This window comes from Haliotis cracherodii, unplaced genomic scaffold (assembly GCF_022045235.1).
Source record: "Haliotis cracherodii isolate W230 unplaced genomic scaffold, xgHalCrac1.p SCAF_5, whole genome shotgun sequence".
NCBI classification, from domain to species: domain Eukaryota; kingdom Metazoa; phylum Mollusca; class Gastropoda; order Lepetellida; family Haliotidae; genus Haliotis; species Haliotis cracherodii.
Window position 1 is genome coordinate 17758966 of NW_027266308.1, and position 23754 is coordinate 17782719.

General features: G+C 43.5%; 1 protein-coding gene and 2 pseudogenes across 1 annotated transcript in view; 1 reads left to right on the top strand and 2 right to left on the bottom strand.

Moving 5' to 3' along the window:
* Nucleotides 1-23754, bottom strand: part of LOC139444351 (large ribosomal subunit protein mL49-like) — a 43606-nt gene that overhangs the window by 15575 nt on the left and 4277 nt on the right. The window lies entirely within an intron of this gene.
* On the bottom strand, nucleotides 489-2760 carry LOC139442157 (uncharacterized; annotated as a pseudogene).
* The window catches only part of LOC139444350 (uncharacterized), a 254046-nt pseudogene continuing 241874 nt past the window's right edge, over nucleotides 11583-23754 (top strand).

Genomic DNA, 23754 nt, shown 5'->3' on the forward strand with positions numbered 1-23754 from the left:
AGCGGAGCGCAGTGGGGGCACTTAGGCTTCGTAATGCAGGATAAGTATACAAATGTAAAAAATATTCAGATTTTACTAAATTTTTTAACTTATCCTGCATTACTCCATATTGCATCTTTATCAGATGGCACGGCCGGTGGGCATACCTTCAGATGTGAGCCAGAAGAAAACCCTTGACAAAGGTCCGATGAAACTGCACCGAATGTACAAGAGATGACCGAAACACCAGCGTCCATTCCCGTCGGAGGAAACGAGAGTTGATGCAAAAGAGGGAACCCGAAATAGGTGACAGAAATAGCATGAGGCGGGAAACTGACCTAAGAGCGATTGCGGAACGCAGTAGAGCCCTCTAATCTGGGGTGATAAACACCAGAGTGTTTGATGGGCCCCGCTGAGGGTAACAAAGAATCAGTGGCGTTAGGGGTTGGTGACATGTTGAGCTACCACCAGGGGACCAAAGATATGAACGCCGGTGACATCTTCCATGGCTACATCATGAAGGTAGTGGCTGGAGAAAATGGTGTCGGATCGCCAAAAACAGCCTTCCATGATCGATTTGAGGGAACAGTTACTGTGAAGAGCCATGGTAGATGCGACCGCCCGAATCTCGTGTGGGTTGATAGCCTTGGAGGGGGGGGGGTGGGGGGGGGGTGGTCCAATCCGGCGACTTTATAAGCTTGGAGGATGACCGCCCAGAGCCACAGGGAGATAGTATTCTGGCTGACCCCCAACTGCGACGAAGGGGGGACCGGTAGGACAAGGCGTTTCCTAGACTTGCGGCAGGCTTTAGACCATCACAGGAAAACCTTCAGGGCACTAACAGGGCATAATAAAAGCTCCTCCACGTCGTCGGCACCCACAATCGACGAAAGGGGATGGATGGTGAAGGATCTATCAGGCTGTCCTGGGAGTTGATTCTTTGTGATGAAGTCCCAGCACAGCCCAAGATCAACTGTGCCATGAGTCCCGCGTTCGAACCGGACACGAGAGACGTCGAGGGCTTGGAGCTCACTAACCCGGGCGGCAGTAGCCAAGGCCAGTAGAAACACCGTCTTCTTTGGTAAGTCGTAAAAGGAAGACGAGTGGAGTGGTTCGAAGGGAGCCTCCCAAAGAGCCTTTAAGACCACATTCAGATCCCATGCAGGCGGTCTGAACTTGGCTTTCTGGTCTTCGAGACGAAACGAGCGCAGCAATGCCTGAAGTTCGGGAGTTTTCGTCATTCTCCGGTCGTCTGGGATGGCAAGAACAGAGTTGATGGCGACCAAGTACGTGGAGATGGTAGAGCCTTTTAATTGACGTGTGCTGCGCAAGAATAGAAGAAACTCAGGCAGGAACTGCGGTGACGCCGTCATCGGATCATGGTGCTTGTCAGAGCAGAATGCCTGGAACGAGGACCATTTATCATCATATAGTCCCCGTGTTGATGGACGATGGGCTAAAGCAATAGCCTTGGCCACTCTAGTCGAATAGCCCTTGTCGCCTAGGGCTTTCTGCAGATGTGCTGGGCATGCAGATGAAACCGAGCGGGACTTGGGTGTTGCAACCGACTGTGTGGGTGGAGCAGCAAGTTGGACCATGCCGGCAGTTCTAGAGGGTTGTCTCTGGCGATGTTTCGGAGGTCGACAAACCAACTTCTGGCCACCAAGGCGTGACCAAAATCAGTGTCAGGTGTCGAGTGGCCTGGATCTTTTGAAGAACCCTTGGAAGGAGAACCAGAGGTGTAAAAGCGTACGCGCTTAATCCCTCCCAGGGAACACTGAAGGCATCGACTGCTACAGAGGCCGGATCCGGGACCGGCGAGATGTAGGTCGGCAGCTGGCAATTCTGAGACGTGGCGAACAGATCGATGTTTGGAGTGTCGATCGTTTGACAAAGGACGGTGAAGATCTCTGGGTGGCGTCGCTATTCGGTGGGAGCCACCTTGTCCGGCCTGGACAGAGCGTCTGCCAGAACATTCTTGCAACCTGGAATGTGCTGAACAAGGAATTGCAGGTCTAAGCGGTCCACCAGGTCAAAGAATCGGAAGGTCTGGTTGAGCAGGGACTGAGAGTGGAGAATACCCTGATTCCTCAGACACCACACCATGGTGATGTTGTCCGTGGAGATGGTCAACTGGGCGTGACAAAGAATGCTCTGCCAGTGGGAGACGGCCAGGATGAGAGCTTCGAGGTCGAGGTTGTTGCTGTGCCAGTGGAGTCGATCTCCGGACCACAGCCCTGCAACTGTTTGAGTCACCAGATGAGCCCAAACCCTGTTTGGATGCGTCGACGAACAGGGCTGTAGCGCGGTCAAGGAGACGCCGCTGCAGACGGTCGATTCCACCGTCCACCATCGGAGGAAGGGGTGGAGGTGAACGGGGAGGACGATGAGGGACCCCGGATCCTGCTGCTGGATGAAGGGAGCGAGAAACCATTGAATTGGACGGAGTTGGAGGCGACCTCTGGCAGTCAGGTCTTGAGCCGATGTGAGGAGGCCCAAGAGAACCTGCAATTGGTGGAGAGTTCGAGCCTGCTGGAGGGCAGGGTGAAGGTCCCAGCCGGGGCGACGATCCCTTCGGGGCTGGTAGGTGCCACGGGATTTACCACGCCCACGCCCTGTCTGGCCACGAAAGGAGACGACCTTGAGAGAGGAACGGCGCGGTTTGTAGTTGCCTTTGGAGGACTTGACCGCTGATTGGTGCGTGACATGCTCCAGGGCTCTGAGAGCCGTTTCATCTCGCGAAGCTGGAGACTCGGGCGTGTGTAGCGGAGATGGCACCATTACAAAGGATAGGACCCGACCAAGGTTGTCGTAGTAAGGAACGCTTGAATTCGGAATTCGCTTGAGTAACCCAACTGTCGAGTAGCGGTGATCTCCGAAAGAGCGGCTCTCAGATAACTGCGCAAATGGTCGACCTGGCGAAGTTGGAATGTCATAACAGTGTGTAGGTGGTCGACCCTGATAGGATTGGACTCTGAGAGATCCTGGTCAATGGCTCTGGCAGAAGAGGCAAGTGTAGACAGTGGCTTCAAAGAACGCCGCAGTTAAGTTTCCACGAAAGCGAGTTGGGAGTCTGGCATACGTATAGTGGCGGACTGGGAAGAGCCGGTCATTTGATGTAAGTCCTCGTCAAGGATGTGCGCACCATCGGCCACATCGAAAGAGTGGACAGGGAAATCATCTTTTCTTTACCTTTAAAATAACTTTGACAACCAGTGGTACTATCGTTCAGACGTGTATTTATAGTCCCAGTGGACAGTGTTTTATGATTACGGAGGATGTGTCACATGTTTCTGTGATGTAATATTATTTATGAAGATGTAATTACTAATAGGTAGGCCACTTTCCCCAACTTACCACGTTATTCTGGTATCTGACGGCATGAGCAGTGTCATGGAAGCCGTGCCTTTGACAGTTTGAATAGGCATTAAATTAGGCAAGATTTGTTAGTTTGGAGAAGAAACTAACTTATAAATATTTTTTTATGAAGGAGACAATAGGGTTTTTATGCAATGTAGAAAGCCTGTGCATAAATTGTTGTGTAATTATGAAAATTAGTTTGTGTATTAAATGTGAATAGATATAATAATGCAGATGTACTATTTCTTGCACTTTGGTAGTTTGCACCATAAGTTTACTCTCACCTACATGTACTTAATGACGGTATGGAAGTGCGGATGTCAGAAATTAACAAGAAAGACTCAAAAGACCCCCACCCCACCCCATAAAAAGAAAAGAAAAAAAAGATAATAAAAAAAAAAATGTTTTTATGAAATAATTAAAAGTTGAGAGAAAATGAATAAATTCCTCTACTTTGGATGAATGACAGTCATTACCGCATGCCAAATAGATTTTCTTAGCCCTGCCTGTAAATATATTGATCCCAAAAATAATTATCCAAATTGAATAAAATAAAGCTCTTCTCATCAACATGCACCAAAAAAGAATATATGGGAGAATAAACATAATTACTTATAGTGTCACAAATCACTCAACAGTTAATCAAATAACCATGAAGGCAAGTCAATACATTATATTGATTACTATAATCTAGTATTTGAAATAAATATATCAAACCCTATCCTGTAAAAAACACATACCCCTTAATTTCGAACTACATTTGAATATGTATTATCATAGTTATATTAAAAGTATGTAAGTCAAATTGTTTTATTTTACTCGCATATTTCAATGAAAGACCTCTTAGTCTCAGGTGGTTTGAGGTTTGTGCAACAAGTAGCTGCTGTTAGTATTCCATATGAATATTCACAGTGATATACTTATTCATCAAATTGTGTAAACATTATTTGTTAAGTCCAGTGATGAATAGAACTGGTGTTGGACAATGGTAATTTTACACCGTGTATGTACTTGATGTCTAGTTCTATGTTGTTGCAGAACATGAATGGGTTTTTTCTTGGTCATACAGGGGTGAATTTCTGCTGTACAGCAACCAAAAGATGAAACATCATCCAGCACACAGCAACTTCAAGTCAGAAGTGGCCAAAATGCAAGACAAATACACTGAGGTGATCACCAATGACATGTCCTACACGAAGAAAGATACTTACTAATAAATGAAGTGTAATGTTATTCTGAGGGAAGAAATAAAAGTGTTCCACCTCGTCAGCAATATAATTTGTTATAACACTGCAGACTGTGATTGATAGCAGGGGCAAGATTAAAAGATTAATTGTGATAAACGGTAGGGGTTTTTAAATTAATATTTCTGGTTGTGAGGCTCAATTGAACCAAGTAAAAAAATTGCCACAAGTCCAAAACATTAATACATTCACCTTATCACTCAGTCAAAACTGATGAACACAATGCAGTGCAACCATACTGACTTGATGAAGAGATAGAAACAATTGCACCTATTTTTCATATATTTGTGTATTTTAAATATTCTGCCAATAAATCCAAGTCAAACAAATGAGGTAACTGTCATTTCACATTTTCCACTATCCATTTGGACCAATCTGTTTTAAGATTACTGGTCAAGAAATGTTAATGTTTATTGGCTATTGTTCTATGAATCAGTGTAATTTGTATGCTGGACCCTAAAACAGCGATGCAAAAACAAGACATATTGATATTTCAACGAAGAATTCATTTCACAAAGCAACAACTGCTATGCCATTGGTTAAGTTAAATTTTCATTGGTAAGCATCTGTTGTATTTTCTTGGAAAATTTTGACATATAAACTGGAAATCTATTATCACACATTCCATGTGCATTGTTATGATATTATATTCAATATCAATTCAGTATCATGGCTGATACCAGAAATATTGAAAAAAACTTTTTTTGTATGGCATTATCCCAGACAAAAAACAATAAATAAGCTTCAGATCTATTCAGTAATTTTATTTCAAGGTCATGAGTATTAAGCATTCATGGCAAATATTCCCAAATCCCAAGCCTGAACAAATAAATGTGCCAGCATGCACTGTTACTGGTGTCAGTGTCTAGATTCACACTGGACTTTATGAGAGAGTCCCAAGATGTTCTGCAAGACCATGTTGAGGACAAGTAGGACAAGCAAGTGTCCAGTGTATATGGTGTATTCTGATGGTCACAGACATCATTTACAGAGCCAATACTTCAGCAAGATGTTCAGATAGAACTTTAATATGTTTACACCTGTATACACAACAAGAGTTGTTCTTTCATAGGCAATGTAATGCTTGACCACAAAATATTCCAAAAAATCTGAAGATATGTTATAGTCTGAGATGCTCTTGAGGTGAAGTTATGCTTGGCATCAAGGTAATTCTGGTGATCCATATGCATCTACTTGTGAGTAAGATGAGGAAATCTTTCTCCCCTCAAACATGGAAATATGGTCCAACTGCAAAAGATAATAACACTTATGAGATCATAAAATATATACTTCTAAAATACCAACCATTTCTTACAATGCCCACATCAAGATATATTTAATAAATTAAGCATGTACCTTCAACTGAATATGCTAAACAAATGCTAAATGGGGTTGTAATGGTCAAGTCTATTCACATCATACAGATCTTTATAACAAACACCGCAAGGATTTAATCATCATTATTTACAAATTAGATTAATATTTTTGTGTGTGAATAAAACCTGATTTTTCAGTGCACATAAAATTATCATCGTGATATTGGCACATATCCTTATTTATTAACACAGGCACCCCCATAAGTCTCCTTGCACAACATTAAGTATTGACAAAATTTGCGTTGCCAACATGCACTCGATAGGCCTTCTTTAAATATGACTATAGTTTGTGTCATCTCCCTTGGACCTACAAATATAATTCTGTGACGTTCCCTATCAGAGCCGAACATTTATTATTGGAAAAGGCTCAGGATAGATGTAATGGAAATTTGCCATAACATTGTATGGTGCACAATCCGAGAGCATATTGCAAATACCTTCAGAACGAATGTTTTATGCTCATTTTTCAACGCCATCACCATTGTACGTGTGATGATAAACCGATCATTATTGCCTTATCAACACTGACAATTATACCAACTTATCAGAAGTGTGCAAAAAGTGAAAACTTACCTCAATATTTATGAATGGGTAGCGGCCAGTTTGACATCGACAATAGGACGTCTTGACAACACTGCAACTGCTTTGACAAGCAAACACTTGCTATTTATATTCCCCATCTCGAGTGTTTTAATGACTGTGACAGTGTCATGTTTTTTCTAAGTTACACCTGCGTTTTCCAAATATGATGCGCCGGGCCCTGCCCGACGTGACACTGCTGTCGCCATTGCCGCGAGACATTTGTCACTGGAAGTACTAAATAACGTTAGGTCTCGCGTAGTCCCGTGACCTACTTACACTCCCTATTGGGTCGGGTGGTAGCGAAGTCGGGTTAGACCAAATCGTAGATTTTTTGTCGACATCGGAGCCCGGGGAGGGAGCGACGGAGGTCAAACGGTCCGCTAGCCAAATCAGCAACCTGTGATAGGCCCAAGTGTCTGTCAATCTCGGGAGATGGAGGGTCATAATCGGGTCGAAATGATCCTTCCGATGAGGAGGAACGACGTCGACGTCTATGTACGGGTGTGCGACTACGAGAACAACGACGGAATCAAGCTGACTTGGATGAGTGCCGAGAAGCAGTCGGAGGCGACGAGGTGTACGACGATCGAGACCGATGAGCACCCGAAGAGAGGGGCCCGCAGGAATTGAAGTATCTGTAGTCGGGGCCGCCACTAAGGCGGGAGTAGCTTGCGTAAACAATGACTGCATCCAAGCTTGTATCCAAGATGGATCCATAAACGATGACGGGAGGCCATGTCCATACGTAGGTGGCGCCGCACAAGTCAAAGGCGCCGAAGTAGTCAGCGGCGCCGGAGGTAGAGGCGCCTGATACATCAGAGGCGCCGTAGTCATCAGAGGCACCAGAGTCAGAGGTGCCGGAGTCATCAGAGGTGCCGGATACATCGGCGGCGCTGGAGTTGTTGACGTAGATGGTAGAAGAGACAGGAAACTCGTTACGAGTGATGCTGCAGACGAAGAGGTTGAAGCAGCGACGGTAAGGGTGGTGTAGGAGACCGTGAACGGTCATATGTTGAGCCATGGGAGGCAGACTCTACGTTGGATGGCATGTTGGAGTGTCGACGCACACGTTGAGTGAAACGTTTCCGAGACACTCGTAGGTAGGCGGTGAAGGAAACTGGAGACGGGACTACAGTATCTGCACTGCTCTGTGAGGGTACACGGGGTTGTACAGTCCAGGCAGCAGGGGTGGGGGTCCTGTCCAGATTTATTCCCGCTGCAGTTAGTGCAGCGAGACATACTGGAATTGAAGCAAAAGCATAACGATGTGTAAACACACAACGTGAAACATAATGTAACTCAACATAACTTCTTCTGTTACAAAGTTTATAAGAGCAAACAATTACGCTTTAACACGCCAAATACAAACATTTAATTTCATGTAAAACTCCAACCACAGAGCGAATTCAAAACACAAAACACATAGTGAATCGCAAAAGGGCGGGGGAAAATGGTGGGAAAACCAAAATGGCTGGAAACAATACATTCGGAAATACCGTGATGAGAGCCACAACACGAGCGAGAAACGTTACCAATTAACAATAGAATGAAGTCAAAGGTAACAAAACAAATACAAGAAACAACACAGCAGACTTTTGTCGTAGTAAACGATAGAAAGTCAGGATCAGATAAAGCTTTAATATTTCCACGAGGGATACAGTATACGTCCGTTCCGTGTGGCTGACAAAGCAGTTATGTGTTTTGACATGAAGTCATGTCTTCCGGGTCACATGCCAACTGTGTGGGAGGGGGCGCTGCTTCCTGGACAGATGGAAACAACTTTCTTCAGCAGATGGATCTCACACAGTTCGTTTCTCTGTCAAAGACAGCAGTAAATGCAATACGGAGTAATGCAAGATAAGTTTAAAAAATTGTATTTTTGTGTAAGTACCCAAACGCTATGCTGAGTATGCCGACCGGAGAATGCTAAATATGAAATCATGTTTTTCCTTTTGGTAAGTTCTTTACTCGCAATGCAGTCGTCCATTATGAAAAGGGTTGATTCTCCTTTGTATTTTTCATGACATACTCGTAAACAGTCTTGTAAATGATCGCCCGGATCAACTCTGTACACCCCAGGATCATTCACTACCCCATATCTCGATAGGTATGTTATATCAATGCTATTAGTCGGGCACAGAATGAAAATATGGGCGAAAACATCCCGATAATGACTTTGTAAAATATCTAGAATAAAAGCTGTTTTTCCACACCCAGTTTGCCAGCAGATGATAGCGCAGTGCGGTTCTTTAGGTAAAAGATTATTAATAGATCGCTTGCGCGAATCGTCCATTCTGTATACTGAGTTGCACGTCCATAATCACTTACAAATATATGTTTAATTTGCTTCGTTATCTGTATAGTAACACCCTTGCTAGCATTTTCTATTCTCTGCCCACTGCCGTGTAGTTGGTCATCATCCGTTGTTCGCATGTCGAGCCAGAGTGCATACTTCGTTGTAAGGAATTGAGCCATCGATAAACCCCTGAGAGACTGATCTTTCACAACCGCTTCGTTTTATAGAAGGGATAGTAAAGGAATATTGCGACTGAGTGGCTCTCCAGATATTGATCTTATGAATTCTCATACTCGTAACCCCCTAGCTTTGTCTACGATAGCCAGTAAACATGGCATCAACATTGTTCGTAATGAATTAGGTTTTGTAGACTACTCATGAGAAAAACTTTCTGCGAAGACTACTAAGGTTCTTCGGACTGTGCTTGCTGAACTCGGTAACATAGATAATTTGGAAGAAAGCTCGAAGCTGGCCTCGGACGGACTCTGAGAAATCTTGGATACCTACTACGATAATTCCACGGCCAGTGTACCATCCTCGGAGTTCAGTATTAGGGAATTACAAGGCCTTGATAAGGCAATGCAAACAATGCGGGGAGAACTCATCAATAATATAGCCAAGCTATCTGAACTCATAAGTTGCAAAAGAAAGCATTAAAACATGAGAATATTCGGATACTTGCCAAAGCTAAGTTAAACAGCATTGAGGATCATATTTCAACAGCAATTGTAAGATATCCGAGGAGGAGTTTCGTTTAGTGTTGTCAGAACTCACCAAATGCAACGCAATGAAGCAGGAGATTCAATTAAATTCTCGTAAGACCAGTGGTATTAGCGAAGACGAGAAAAAAAAAGTTCATAGAACATGTAGAACAGGGGAGACAACAAGCGTGTCAATTATTCCGTGCCAAAACCAAAGAACTTGTTGGAGATTAAAAACAGATTACTTCCTATCATTAGATCATACACCATAAAAAATCATACATTCATTAAAACGAATGCTTACATAAGTATATAATAATGGAAAACTACAAACCAACAAAGGAAGAACTCGAAAAAGCTATCGAAGCATTTATGCTCAGGGACAAAATTATCAAATGGAGAGAATTACCACAAGGTACATATTATATCAGTGATATCAAACCAACCAAATACGGTCATCAATTGTTTCTTTCCAATTACCAAGAAGAGTATATAGTCTGGTCTCCTATTAATATGAACGAAGAACTTAGTAAAAATGTTGAATATCAAACAAGCGTGTCAATTATTCCGTGCCAAAACCAAAGAACTTGTTGGAGATTAAAAACAGATTACTTCCTATCATTAGATCATACAGCATAAAAAATCATACATTCATTAAAACGAATGCTTACATAAGTATATAATAATGGAAAACTACAAACCAACAAAGGAAGAACTCGAAAAAGCTATCGAAGCATTTATGCTCAGGGACAAAATTATCAAATGGAGAGAATTACCACAAGGTATATATTATATCAGTGATATCAAACCAACCAAATACGGTCATCAATTGTTTCTTTCCAATTACCAAGAAGAGTATATAGTCTGGTCTCCTATTAATATGAACGAAGAACTTAGTAAAAATGTTGAATATCACTTTGTTCAAAATAATGGTATACGTATGAATAAAAATAATAGAGAATATTTTCATGACAATCGTTGAATTGCATCATCATTTTGACATAATAAATTCCCCCTGTAGTGGTGGTATAGGTATATGAATCTGGCTCTAGTGGAAGTGAGCCAGAACCATCATTACCTATACTAATAATAAAGTCATTAACAAGCATCAAGTAAATAACAACAAATACACTGGTGTAAGGTTTGTACCATGAAACATGGATGACAAGAACGGTGTAGTAATTATTGTATCATATGGAATTTGCTTGAAAAATAAGGGTTGTTGCTGTTCTCGCAGCATATGAACTGAATTTCATATTTGCAAAAGTAATACATACATGTACATGCTGTATGCTATACTCATAATTGTACATACACATTTACACACACAGGCAAGTTTGCAAGGTGAAAAGTTCCCTTGTAGGTTACCTTAGGATGAAAAAAGCAACAACAGAAAACTGTGAAATTCGTCTAAGCTGTACAGAGGAAATTCAGTGTCCGAAAGCTGCAGTAGCCTGCAACCCAGGGTATCATAGTTCTTGTTATGTACACAAAACAGAATAAAATGCACTCACTAACATTTATGATGATGCGTGTCCTGATAGACGCAAATGTAATTTATTTTATCTATCTATGCATATTTTACCGATAAAAGTTAATTATTTATATTAGTTGCGTCAAGTGAGACCCGAGGCTTGAATCTTAGTTTGACAAGGGAGAGAGCTCCAGCGTATCACAGTATAGAGGAAAAGTTGTGTATGGAGGCCTGATTTGGACAAAAACAGGACAAAATTCAGTATTTGTAATAATTAGTATGATTTAGCATTATTTAGCTAAATCGGTTTATGGTCAGCTCCGCATAATAAGTACAAGTAACTATTCCCATTTACCATTTTCCACCATTTGTTTACAAACATTATCCTCTCACGATACCCGCTAAAATACTCCCCATGGCAACCATATGTCATTTCTCCCATGATGTCACTACCATTGGTCTCATGACGTCACTATTTTCACTCCCAACCGTCAAGTCATCCTAACAACACAAAGCATCCAGGGGTTAGCGATTTCACCTCACCTCATTCGTATGTTTGGTGTATGAGGGATGCCTCCTAAAAGGAAAGCGGCACTGGCCCACCAACTGCTAAAGGGTCCAAAAGCCAGAAGTTAGAAGAAATTATGTGGTTGGAGCAGAGGTGGAGGCGCCAACTGGCACAGGATCGATCAGCGGAGACGGAGTACCCCAAAACACAGCAGGTCAGTTGGATAGCAAATTTGGTTTGTATTAATTCGCGCAATATTATGCATAATACAAACTCGGCTACAACAGTGCTTCCTACCATAACACACACAAATAAGGCAATGCTTGCTAACAGCACACTCACAAACGGGGACATGCATATGCCTGAACGCATTCAGACGCTGACTCGGGATAGGTTTTGAAGCAATCAAGGGCATGTAAACATGAGCACATTTGCACGCGAACACTCGCAAACAAACAGAGAAGGATCCGAAAGCACCCTAAACATGCATAACATGCATCCGTCCCAACAACAAGCACAAACACTCAATCCTTTTGCAACTATGAATTTAAACGATTCAACCATGTTTGGCATACCCGCAACAAATACACCCTGTCTACAGTTTAACGTCAGAGCAGAACACATCAGATCACTTGTTTCACAGCAACTACGGGAAAAAATACACAATGGGGAATTCATTGAGCTCAAACAACTAATATCGGCCCAAAATCAGACACCCCAAGAGATGTCGTCATTTACATTGGCGCTCGGCGCCCCAGGTAACAGCCTTTTTAAACCCAACAACAACAAACGCGTCCATTAGGCATTGGCGCATGGATATCGGTGTTTAACGTCTACATGAGCATGATGAGGGTATACACAGAAAAACACCTGGACAAGATAAAGGATCTGCTTACCTACATCGAAACAATCAGGGGAGCTGCTATTCGGCTCGGCAGAAATTCATGGTTGCAATATGACCATAGTTTCCAACAAAGGATGCAACGCGACCCGTCTCACTCCTGGTTGGCAATAGATGGCCATTTCTGGTTACAACACATATACTTCCAAATCAACAAGCAGCACACGCACACGTCACTAACAACACCACTACCACCAACCGCAACAACAATGCTAACACGGGTAGTGCAAATACCTATAGCACCCCAAAATGCTGGGATTTTAACAAATTGGGGTGTACAACGTCTTTCTGCCGATATGCACACAAATGCATCACATGTGACAGCACTGCACATGGCGCACACACATGCTTTCGTCAAAAAGGGGGCGTTAAAAAACCCACCGCAAACAATACCAACTCAAGGCCTAGCACCAACACCCATTAGTATGTGTGTATTGTCACATTGGCTCAGTTTTTACACTCTTTTCTACGCAGCAGATGATATGATTTTATCGGAAGGTTTTTCTCAAGGTTTTCCACTACAGTATACGGGTCCACCGGGTCCTAGAACGGCATACAATTCACAATCCGCCCAACAACATCCAAACAATTGAAATTGATCTAGGTAGAATTGCAGGTCCATTTACAGCACCACCATTTCACGATATGATAGTTTCTCCAATCAGTCTCGTTCTGAAGAAGTCAAATCAAAATAATAAACAAGTTCAGCAAACGTTCAGACTTATTCACCATCTGTCATACCCTGAGGGAGAGTCTAAACAGCTACATATCACACGATGTGTCAACAGTCAAGTACATAAACTTTGACCAGGTGCTATCCACGATACAAGGAATAGGCAAGGGTGCATACATGGCAAAATTTGATATTAAATCTGCATTTCGCCTCATACCTATACGACCAGATGACTTTAAATTTCTGGGCATACAATTCAAACATAATTTCTACTTTGACAAATGTCTTCAGGAAATACACCAAAAATGATAACATACAACATTATTTGGATGATTTTGCATTGGCAGCACTAGCCTCTGATAAATGTCAACAATCTTTCAAGTCCTCCCTGGAGTTATTACAAAACATGGGCGTTCCCGTCGCAAAGCACAAAACGATGCTACAACAAACATGACCTTCCAGGGTATAACAATCGAGACAGTCAAACCGCAAATTAGCATACCGATGGACAAGGTTGTTCCGCTTACTCAGGAAATAGATGCTCTTTTATCACCTTTTATGAAGAAAACTAGTAAAATCCTAGATATTTTTATATTTGTATACTTATCCTACATTACTCCTTAATGCATATTACTGCTCGTTCTTGACAGAGAAAAGAGCTGTGTGAAGGGTCTTTGCTTGAAGAAGTTGCTCCAACTAGCTGAGAGGCCAGCCCATCACGCAGCTCCCGTGACCAAAGGAAGTGACGTCATCCATTCTCACATTACTCTGAAGTCCGAAACATCGGAAGGCATCGTGGCGAAGTAGATCTGCAATGGGTTGGTCCCTCTAGATGCAGTAATGCAGGATAAGTATACAAATATAAAAAATATCTAGGTTTTTACTAGATTTTTTACTTAACCTGCATTACTCCTTAATGCATCTTAAGCGGACGGAACCGGAGGTGGGCATACCTTCAGATGTGGACTTTCATCTTTTATTTCCAGACTCTGTTCCCTAGCCAATCCTCGGCTGTGTGGTCGGCATCAGGTGACCACTCCATGTATGGGAACCTCCAATTCCCTCAGCCCGTCCTCAGCTGTGTGGTCAGCTTCGGGTGACCACTATATGTATGTGAACCTCCGATTCCCTCAGCCCGTGCTCGGCTGTGTGGTCGGCATCAGGTGACCACTCCATGTATGGGAAACTCCGTTTCCCTCAGCCTGTCTTCGGTTGTATGGTCGGCCTGGATGACCATTTACATGGAAGGGAAGAGTCAGGTATGCGTTGTGTCCTGGTACTGCGCAGCCTGACTTGGTTAGGTCAAAACTGGAGTACCGAGCCGTATGCAAATGAGGCATGAACCTTCTATTCAAGGGCTCACGCCAGGGGAGGCGAAGTCAATGACATGTAGTAGTGGTGACCTGCTGGGCCACTGCTAACGGACCAAAGCTGTGCGTGCTTTGCACATCCTTCAATGCGACGTCTCACAGGTAGTGACTGGCAAAGACTGTGTCGGATCGCCAGAAACATCCCTCCATGATGGCGCGTAGAGAGCAGTTGCTGTGTAGCGCTATGGTGGAGGCGACCGCCCAGGTCTCATGCGGGTTGTTGGAGCTTGGGGTGTCCAATCCCACGGCCTCATAGGCCTGGAGGATGATAGCTCATAGCCAGATGAAGATCGTGTTGAGGCTGACTTCCGCTCACGAGGTCGCAGATACTGGTACGAAGAGGCGTCGTCGTTGTCTACGGCATTCCTTGGATCGTCGGATGTAGCAACAAAGCGCTCTAACAGGACATAGACAGAGCTCTAGTTCATCTTCCGCGCCCACAATCGATGAAAGGGGGGGGGGGGATGAGGAACGATCTATCGGGCTGGCCTGGGAGCTGATTCTTTGCAATGAAGTCCCAGAACAGGCCCAGATGCAAGGCTCCATGTGCTCCCTGCTCAAAGAGGACATGTGTAGCTCACTGACACAGGCTGCTGTGGCGAGTGCCAGTAGGAAGACCGTCTTTTTCGTCAGATTGTAGAATGATGACGTCTCTCGGCGGGTCCCAAGCTGGGGGACGAAACTTCGCCTTTTGGTCTTCCAGTCTGAATGAGCGGAGCAGTGCCTGGAGTTCCCGGATTTTCATCATGCGTCAATCTTTTGGAACTGCCAGGACGGAGTTGAGCGCCACAAGGTAGGTCATGATGGTGCTGCCCTTGAGCTGACGCTTGTGACGAAGATCGAGCATGAACTCGGCCAGGAATTGAGGCGATGCAGATGTGGGGTCTTGGTGCTTGCGCCTACAAAAGCTCTCGAAAGATCACCACCCACTTGTCATCATAGGGGCTCCTAGTTCGTGATGGCCCTAGCCGCTCTGGCCGAGTAGCCTTTGCCGTTCAGTGCTCTCTGTAAATGGACCAGACGTGAAAACATAACCTGTCTGGTCCTGGGTGTGGCTGTCTGCTGTGAAGGTGGATCAGCAGATATTACCAATCTGGGAGTGGCAGTGGGTTGACATCGGACAGCTCTCTGAGGTCGACGAACCACCAGGGCGCGACCAAAGTCAGATCGAGGTTCCATGTCGATCTGATCTTCTGGACGACTTTGGGAAGGAGTACAGGTGGCAGAAAAGCGTAGCTTTTAGTCCTTCCCAGAGGACACTTAAAGCGTCGACTGCCCAAGCACCGGAGATATGTAGGTCGGGATCTGGTAGTTCTGGCTGGTGGTGAATAGGTCTATGTTGGGGAGACCGTGGTCTCAACAAACAAGAGCGAAGGCGTCTGGGTAAAGTTTCCACTCTGTGGGAGCCACTTTGCCAGGCCGAGATAGGGCATCCTTTAGGATGTTTCGGCAGCCCGGGATGTGGTGGACCTGGAACTGAATCCCCAGATGATCAACCAGGTGAAACAATCGGAACATCTGTTGAAGGAGCAAAGTTGAATGAGTCGTTCCTTGGTTCCGAAAGCACCATACAACAGTGATGTTGTCCATCGAGAACACGGGGCCAAAGAAATTCCAAATGGGAGGACCACCCATTGATAATCGACTCCCATGAAGATGAAGCAAGGAAATTTCCGGTCGTCGGGATATATAGGGACATGTAGGTAGGTGTCCTCGATATCCAGGCTGATGAGCCCCCGAGTCTGGAGGGTGTTGCATCGTGGCTAGTAGGAACCAGACTGGGACGCCCTAGCGAAGCTGGCTGTGACACCCTGGCAAGGGCCTTGAGAGCCGTTTCATCACGGGCGAAGGCTGATACTCGGGAGTGTATCTTGGATATCTGTCCATGAAAAAGGTCAGAGCCAGACCAAGGTTGATGAAAAAGGTCTCTCTTGAACTCTGGGTCCCAATTCGACAAGGCAAGGTACCAAAGGCGTCCAGTGGTAGTGAGTTCGATCAGAGCAGCGCGCATGTGGGAGCGCATCTGTTCCACTTGTCGTTGGAGGTAGGATACAACCCTATATGTCCTCCAATAAGTCCTGCAGTATAGCCCTGGAGGACGACGCCATCAGTAAGAGAGGTTTGAGCGTGTGGCAAATCTCAGTTTCCACGTAGGCGAGTTTGCTGTCGGAAACTCGGACTGAGGTGAGCGTTTCGATCCCGTCTGGCGGTGCATGTCCTCATCTAAGGAGTGAGCGTGGTCCGCAACTAGAAGAGAGTGGACTGAGAAGTCATCTCATCTATAACGTTGGGCCCTAAAGGACGGAGTCAGTCCTCATCCAGACCTGAGATCATGTCTCTGATCAGTGGGTCAGGAGGGATCGAGGTGGGGTCCGCAGGGATGGCTGTCTTGCTATCGACCTCTAGGCCAGGCGAGGGAGCGATTGCCTCCAATGTGTCAGCCAGCTAGTCTGCGACTTCAAAACCCAGGTGGGATTCGCCATCCGTAGGGGTGTGGTCATAGCAAGGGATGAAGGCACCCTCCGAGGAGTCGGATCGATAGCCACTGGAGCGTCTGCGAACCGGGGAGCGGCTTCTAGATCTATGACCTTGTCTAGAAGATCTGCAGTCACTCCACGGACTCACAGCGTAGAGGTAGAATGCGTCTTTGAGGTCGGTTGACACGGCGGAGGCAGAGGCGCGGGTGTCTGCATGTGCGCTGTGTAGATAGGCGCCAGCTGAAAGGCTGCTTGAGGAGGCGTCTGCAGAGGCGCTTGTAGAGGCGTCTGTAAAGGCGCTGGCGTCAACGGCTGTCTGGCCTGTAAGTACTGAATGTACTGGAGGAGAGAGGCGTCTATCATGGGCGTCTGTGCCGTAGGCGGGGGCGTCTGTGGGAGATCAAGCGTCTGTCCGGAGGATAGTATAGGCACCATCTGGTATGTGAGCGCCACGCCGGGTGTCAAGGTAGTCGCCGCCGTAAAGATAGACGCTGTTGTGGTCGTCAAAGTGCTTTGGGTAGAAACTGCGACCGTGGGGTCCTACATCGAAGTAGCAGTTGAAATTGGGGGGTAGTCATCCCAGATGTCTTTACATCGGTGACCCTGGAGGCATTGAGATGTACAATTAAGGCACAGGGGGTGGGGATCCCACGCCGAGATATTACGCCGGCACTCTGAGCAGGAGGGCATGACATCTGCAACGAAGCAGTGTAAAATCACAATGCGTTCCCGCCCGATTATGTATGCTATAATTTGTTTATCCCACTGTGTGGGTTTATGAAACAAATATTCCGACAAACATAAGACAACATACAACAAAACAAACAATACTTGCGAGGATATGCCAATTGTGGGGTACCAAGCAAAAGAATATAGAATGTAAACCAGTTCAGTAACTGCTGGCAACGTAAAATATTCAAGATGGCTACTTGGAACAACAAGACACCTGGCGTTATGTTTTCTTTTGAGAAGAAATGCCAGTAAGTGTCTAATAACGTTATGCACATGTTTATCAAACATAGAATGTACAAAATACAAACCGTAGGCACAACACAAAGACAAAAAAAACATTAACACAGATAGCAAACACGTGAGGGTTTGAATCAGTTTATGTTACAACAAAAAACAGGTCTTCTCTCATCAAGTGACAAAAGTAATGTGAGGATCTGTGATGTCACTTCCTTTGGTCACGTGGGAGCTGCATGATGGGCTTGCCTCTCAGCTAGTTGGAGCAACTTCTTCAAGCAAAGACCTTCACACAGCTCTTTTCTCGGTCAAGAAAAAGCAATAATATCCATTAAGGAGTAATGCAGGATAAGTAAACAATTAACATCTCACAACCTGCAGTCCTTGGTGGGAAACCTTAACTTTGTATGTAGAGCAATTCCGATTGGTCGTGCCTTTTTGACACACAGCGAGGAGGGTCAAAACCTCACCAAAGAATAAGGATAACACAAGGCATACGCGAGGACCTCAGTTTATGACAGCAATTTCTTCAAATAACACAATTGCACTTCTGCATTTATAGATTCCGAGTGGATTAACTCATCGGATTCACATTTGTTTACCGACGCGTCAGGTAGCCATGGTTTCGGAGCCTTTTGTATAGGTAGATGGGCGAATGGCAGATGACCTTACAAGTGGGTGCAGAATGGATGGACTAAGGACATCACTATGCTGGAGCTTTTTCCAATTGACATCACTATGCTGGAGCTTTTTCCAATTGACATCACTATGCTGGAGCTTTTTCCAATTGTATTGGCAGTAAGACTGTTGGGCAGACATCTACAAAACAAGCCAGTGTTTGTTTGTGACAACCAGGCAGTGGTAGCAATTATCAACAAGAGTTTGCCACTAACGTGGCTATATCCCCCGCCCCTGTTGGCACCAGTTCAGCATGTACCTGACAGACCTGCAAAGTTTGATGAAAAAATATTGAACGGTTCATGAGTTATGCTCCGGAAACGAAATGTGACGGACGGACGGACAGAGCCCGTTTCTATATCCCCCGCCAACTTTGTTGATCACTGAATTTTATCGCTCATCTCTCCTTAACAGGAAAATCTCCTCGCACAGCAAAGTCATAAACATCGGCATTAGCAAAATGGCAAAAGTTACATTGTATGCATGACCTAACATCCCATTTTCTTATTCAGAAAGTCTTGATTGGATTTGTCAGACAGAAACAGAAGGCTGACACTCGACTCCCAATTACAGTTGACTTATTGTCTGTTATTGTCACAACTATACTGGTAGTTTGTGCTTCAACTTATGAAACATCTCATTTCCCAGCTGCATACCTGCTTACATTTTTTGGATTCTTTAGAATCAGCGAGCTGGTGGCAGGGTCAGCCAAGGATTTCTCGCATAAGGCGTGTCTTTTGTCTGATATTCATGTGGCAGCAGATATAAGTCAGATAATGGTATATTTACGCTCATCCAAAACGGATCAGAGCAGCAGAGGTGCGCAAATAAAAATAACAGCTATTCCTCACTCTAGACTGTGTCCTGTCAGAGCAATGCAACAGTTTCTATCCATCTGATCACCAGTGCATGGTCATATGGTCGTCCATTTTGATGGACGTCCTTTAACTAGATTCCAATTTCAGTCAATTTTAAGAAAGGCTCCGGCTTTTTCCTTACCGCAGCTAAATCTTAATTTGTTTTAGTCAAACTCTTTTCGCATTGGAGCGGCTACAACAGCAGCAATTAATGGGGTTAGTTCCAAGCAGATCCAGGAATATGGGCGTTGGAAATCAAACTGTTACAGCAAATGTATCCGCATTACTCAACTCACCACTTAACAATATACCCAGCAGAAACAAACACAGACTGACCACCCCATCCCGTCTGTTGCGTTTCCACGGGGGGAACGAGATAATACTTACTTAATCTTTTTCACTAACTCTAAACAATATATAGACATAAAGGTTAATAAATAAATACCATAAATAAATTAATAGGTAAGTATAAAGCAGATCTTATTGTAACAAAGATGCTGCAAGTGTGTTTTATGGTGTATCACTACAAACCTGGTGAGGGGCCAGCCATGATAAAAGAATTGAACTGAAAAGAAAATCGCTTAATAGGCGGATTGCGGGAGTGATCAGGGAAGAGGGGGTTCTAAGATGTACCCACCCTCAGATCAAACATGACGCTCAATCTTATACTCCTCTGGGAGTCCATTAAAACCGGGCGGGCATGGCCCATTTTAAAACAAATGTATGCAGGACATTGTTTAGTGATGAGTAAAGGTACAGTTCGGGTAAGTATGTGACTTCACTTTGGGATAGACGCTTAATTTTTCTTTTCCTTCCCAGTCCCTTATCCACTCTCCAACTGCCTTCCACATCATAATTTACTCCAAATAAAATGTGTGGATGTCTGCGGTGTACAAAATGTATTTATCCAATTTGCAACCCGCTATTTGGCATGGTGCAGTCGGGGGCTTTGGTTTAACACCATGCTGGTGTGTGAACGATACTCTGGCTTCCTGCTAACTACAGCAGGAGCCCAAAGTCTTCTGCCCGCTGTTTCCGCAAGGGGAGTGACAGTATCTTTGCTGTGGGTCCTGTCTGCCAAGCACGGTGAAGGGACAAGTTGACCCGCGATAGGGTCTGTATGCGATATCTAGTCTGCGGTAGGACCTTGCATATCACGCCCGCCTGCATCATCCACACTCAGCCCATCATATTCCACAAAACATTCATTGTTTGTTTTTCTTTCCTTCATAGGCATCCAATGTATATTTACAAAAAAATAAGAAATTTCTTTTTCGAAAGATGAACAATTAAATATTAGAAAAGATATTTTAAGATTTTTATCTTAAAAATTGGATGAACATAATTTGTCAAAAGAAATTGAAAAAATGTTAAAAGTCAACAATAAACATACAAAAAAGCACTCCTTTAGTGACAGCAGTATATATTTATCATTTTGCTTCTAGTAAAGAACATATTGCTAAGTATGGCATTGTGGCCCTTATTATCTCCTAAACATTTATGGCCACATTGTGTGAAAACTTTGCAGAATAAGTCACTTCCATTACCTTATTTGTCATCATCAATATGCAGACCGTCTAGTTCACCTCGATAGAGAAAGTTTATTTGGGAAACTGCAGGTTATATTGTAGTCAATCGATAGATGGGGTAAGGCAACATTAAAAAGATAACAAAAGTTACTATCAACGTGTTAATAAATGCTTACTTACAAGTGTGTAGACAGAACATTCCGAAGAAATTGAAATTGTTTACGATGCGAGCACTTCCCAGTTACTGATTTGCATAAGTAAATCACAGCTAGCATGCATGTCCCACGTGAACTAACGGAAATCGATGAATGCTGCAGTACAACACTTCCGAGTATACCTCAGTATGCATGTGAAGGATTATGACGTCGTCCTTATCATGATGTCAAGCATTTCAGAGTGACATCATGTTGGTCTCATAACTGTGAGATAGAACAAGAAACAAAGAGTGCTGCTGTAACTGTAACTTAGGTCCATAGTTTTAAACGTTATATATTTGCGGGTAATATTGAGTACTTGATGCCCATAACAAAACTTAACATTGAGTGAGTGAGTGAGTGAGTTGGGTTTAACTTTTAACAGTATTCCAGTTATATCGCGGCGTATCACCTTAAAGGGGCACTAATCTAACGCCATTCCCCGGACTGGTTGTTGCCTTTGTTATTGTTTTTCCCCCCGTGAGTACCCGGATGATACGCAACGCAACTGAGCGTGATAAGAGACTGGACTACCGTCTGCAAGGACAGCTAAATAAACTTGGAGGCTGGAGGCAATATTTGTTTTACGCATTTTTGAATAAACACTGATTGGTTAACTGTGATCTATAAAGATTTCGACAAAGGGCGCATGTTAATTAATTTCTTCAGCCTAAACAAACAGACAAAAAGAACAGCGGAGCTCATCAGATGTCATTTGGAAATACCCCAGATGGTTATAGTTTAATACTAAAAAAAGTATCCATGCAGTGAAAGGATTTTCGGATTTCGGCTTGCGTCGATAATACGATTACTACTCCCTTGTTGTCATCCACGTTTTCTCGTATAACCCTACACTTGTGTATTTGTCGTCATTCACTTGATGCTCAGTTAATGAATTTATTACCGGTACAATTAGTGGTAGCACCACTTACATTACCTGACAAAGGTTCCCATTTGGCATTTATTGTGTCCGGGGTAATTATTCAATCTAAATCCAGGTTTGAAGAGAGGTGAAATGTGTGTTATGTAATATGCACGTGTCAGCCCAGCAAGAGATGAATGATCGGTTGATTTACTTTGTTTTGTAAATCAACTGATCGTTCCTAGTCATCAAAGGATTAACAGAAAATACGTTGATTGATTAATCACTGTTATCTTGCACAGTGGATATGTCAAGAGTGAGTGTTTACATGTCTAGGTTTTCTAATACAAAGGGAATACACTCATATAATGGTGTGAAGTGCCGATGTAAAAACAACATACTTTGTTCAAAGGGTTATCTGATAATACGTTGATTGATTGATCATTGTTATCTATCACTCAATGGATTTTTTAGGAACCGTGGACGTTATGAAAATAGTTGTCACGTGGGCTTTCTCAACCGACCATTGAGACGTGACACCTATGTAAAACACCTGAAACAATCCAAGTGATCAGTTGAGAAACGAACATGGGTTATAATATCTCGAAACGATATATATCTTTTAAAATATTTGATTGTTAGTGAGACACGTGACATCGAATAAGTTTCTTTGTACAGCTGCAGACGAGTGGGATATTGTTCCTTTGTGTGGATATTTACGGATACATTTCTCGAACAAGGAAGCTACCTAAAATTTATAAACATAAATTTGGTAGGTTGTAATTATGATATTTGCATTTTGTTTTCCTTCTTTTAAACCAATTCGTTCTTGTTTCTCTACGCCTTGGTTGGGAAATTCTTCAATGCGCGATAGAAGTTGTTTTCACAGGTCTTTTCCTTTGTAAGCGTGTACCCAGCTAACACACGACGTTGTCACAACGTTGTGGAAAGGTTGTGGATTGGTAACGTCGTGATATTACGTTGTCACAACGTTGTTATAACGTCAACGTGCAACGTTATTTCACAACGTTATAACAACGTTGCACATTCACGTTGTGAAAACGTTGTGCATTGGACATCACACAACGTTTTGTAGCTACGTTTCTGAAACGTCGGTGAAACGTTATAGAGTTTGCTTCTCGATAGTCATAAAGGAATAGAACTGCTTTATCAAAATCAACATGAATTTGTCAGAATACCAAGGCAGTAATGCATTACCTTTCTATATATTCGGCATTTAAATTTTCATCTCTTAATACTAAAATTTCCAGAATGTAATTGCGTATCTCTATGACAACGTTATTCCACAACGTAACAACAACGTTGCAAATTAACGTTGTGATAACGTTGTGCTTTGGACATTACAACACTTTTTGTAAATGATGTTTAGGAAACCACTTGTAGACCTACCATCTCTTAGTTTTATTTTTTTTAAAGATATATATATATAACGAAGTTATCTGTCTACTAAATGTTGTCACAAGCAATATTACAGTTAAAAACAATTGCGCCCATTTTTTGCGGCGTGAGAGCGACTGCGGAAAAGTTCAGCCTGTTGCCTCGTGAAGTGACGTCAGAATGACGTCACATTGTCGCGGAAGATTTGTTGTCACCAGCCATCTTAGTTCAAGCTCACTAAGAAGTCTACAACCAAGAGATTGTGCAGCAACTGGAACTGGACAGATGATCTGTGAATTTGGATAAGGTAAGTTAATTTTTGAGAAGCA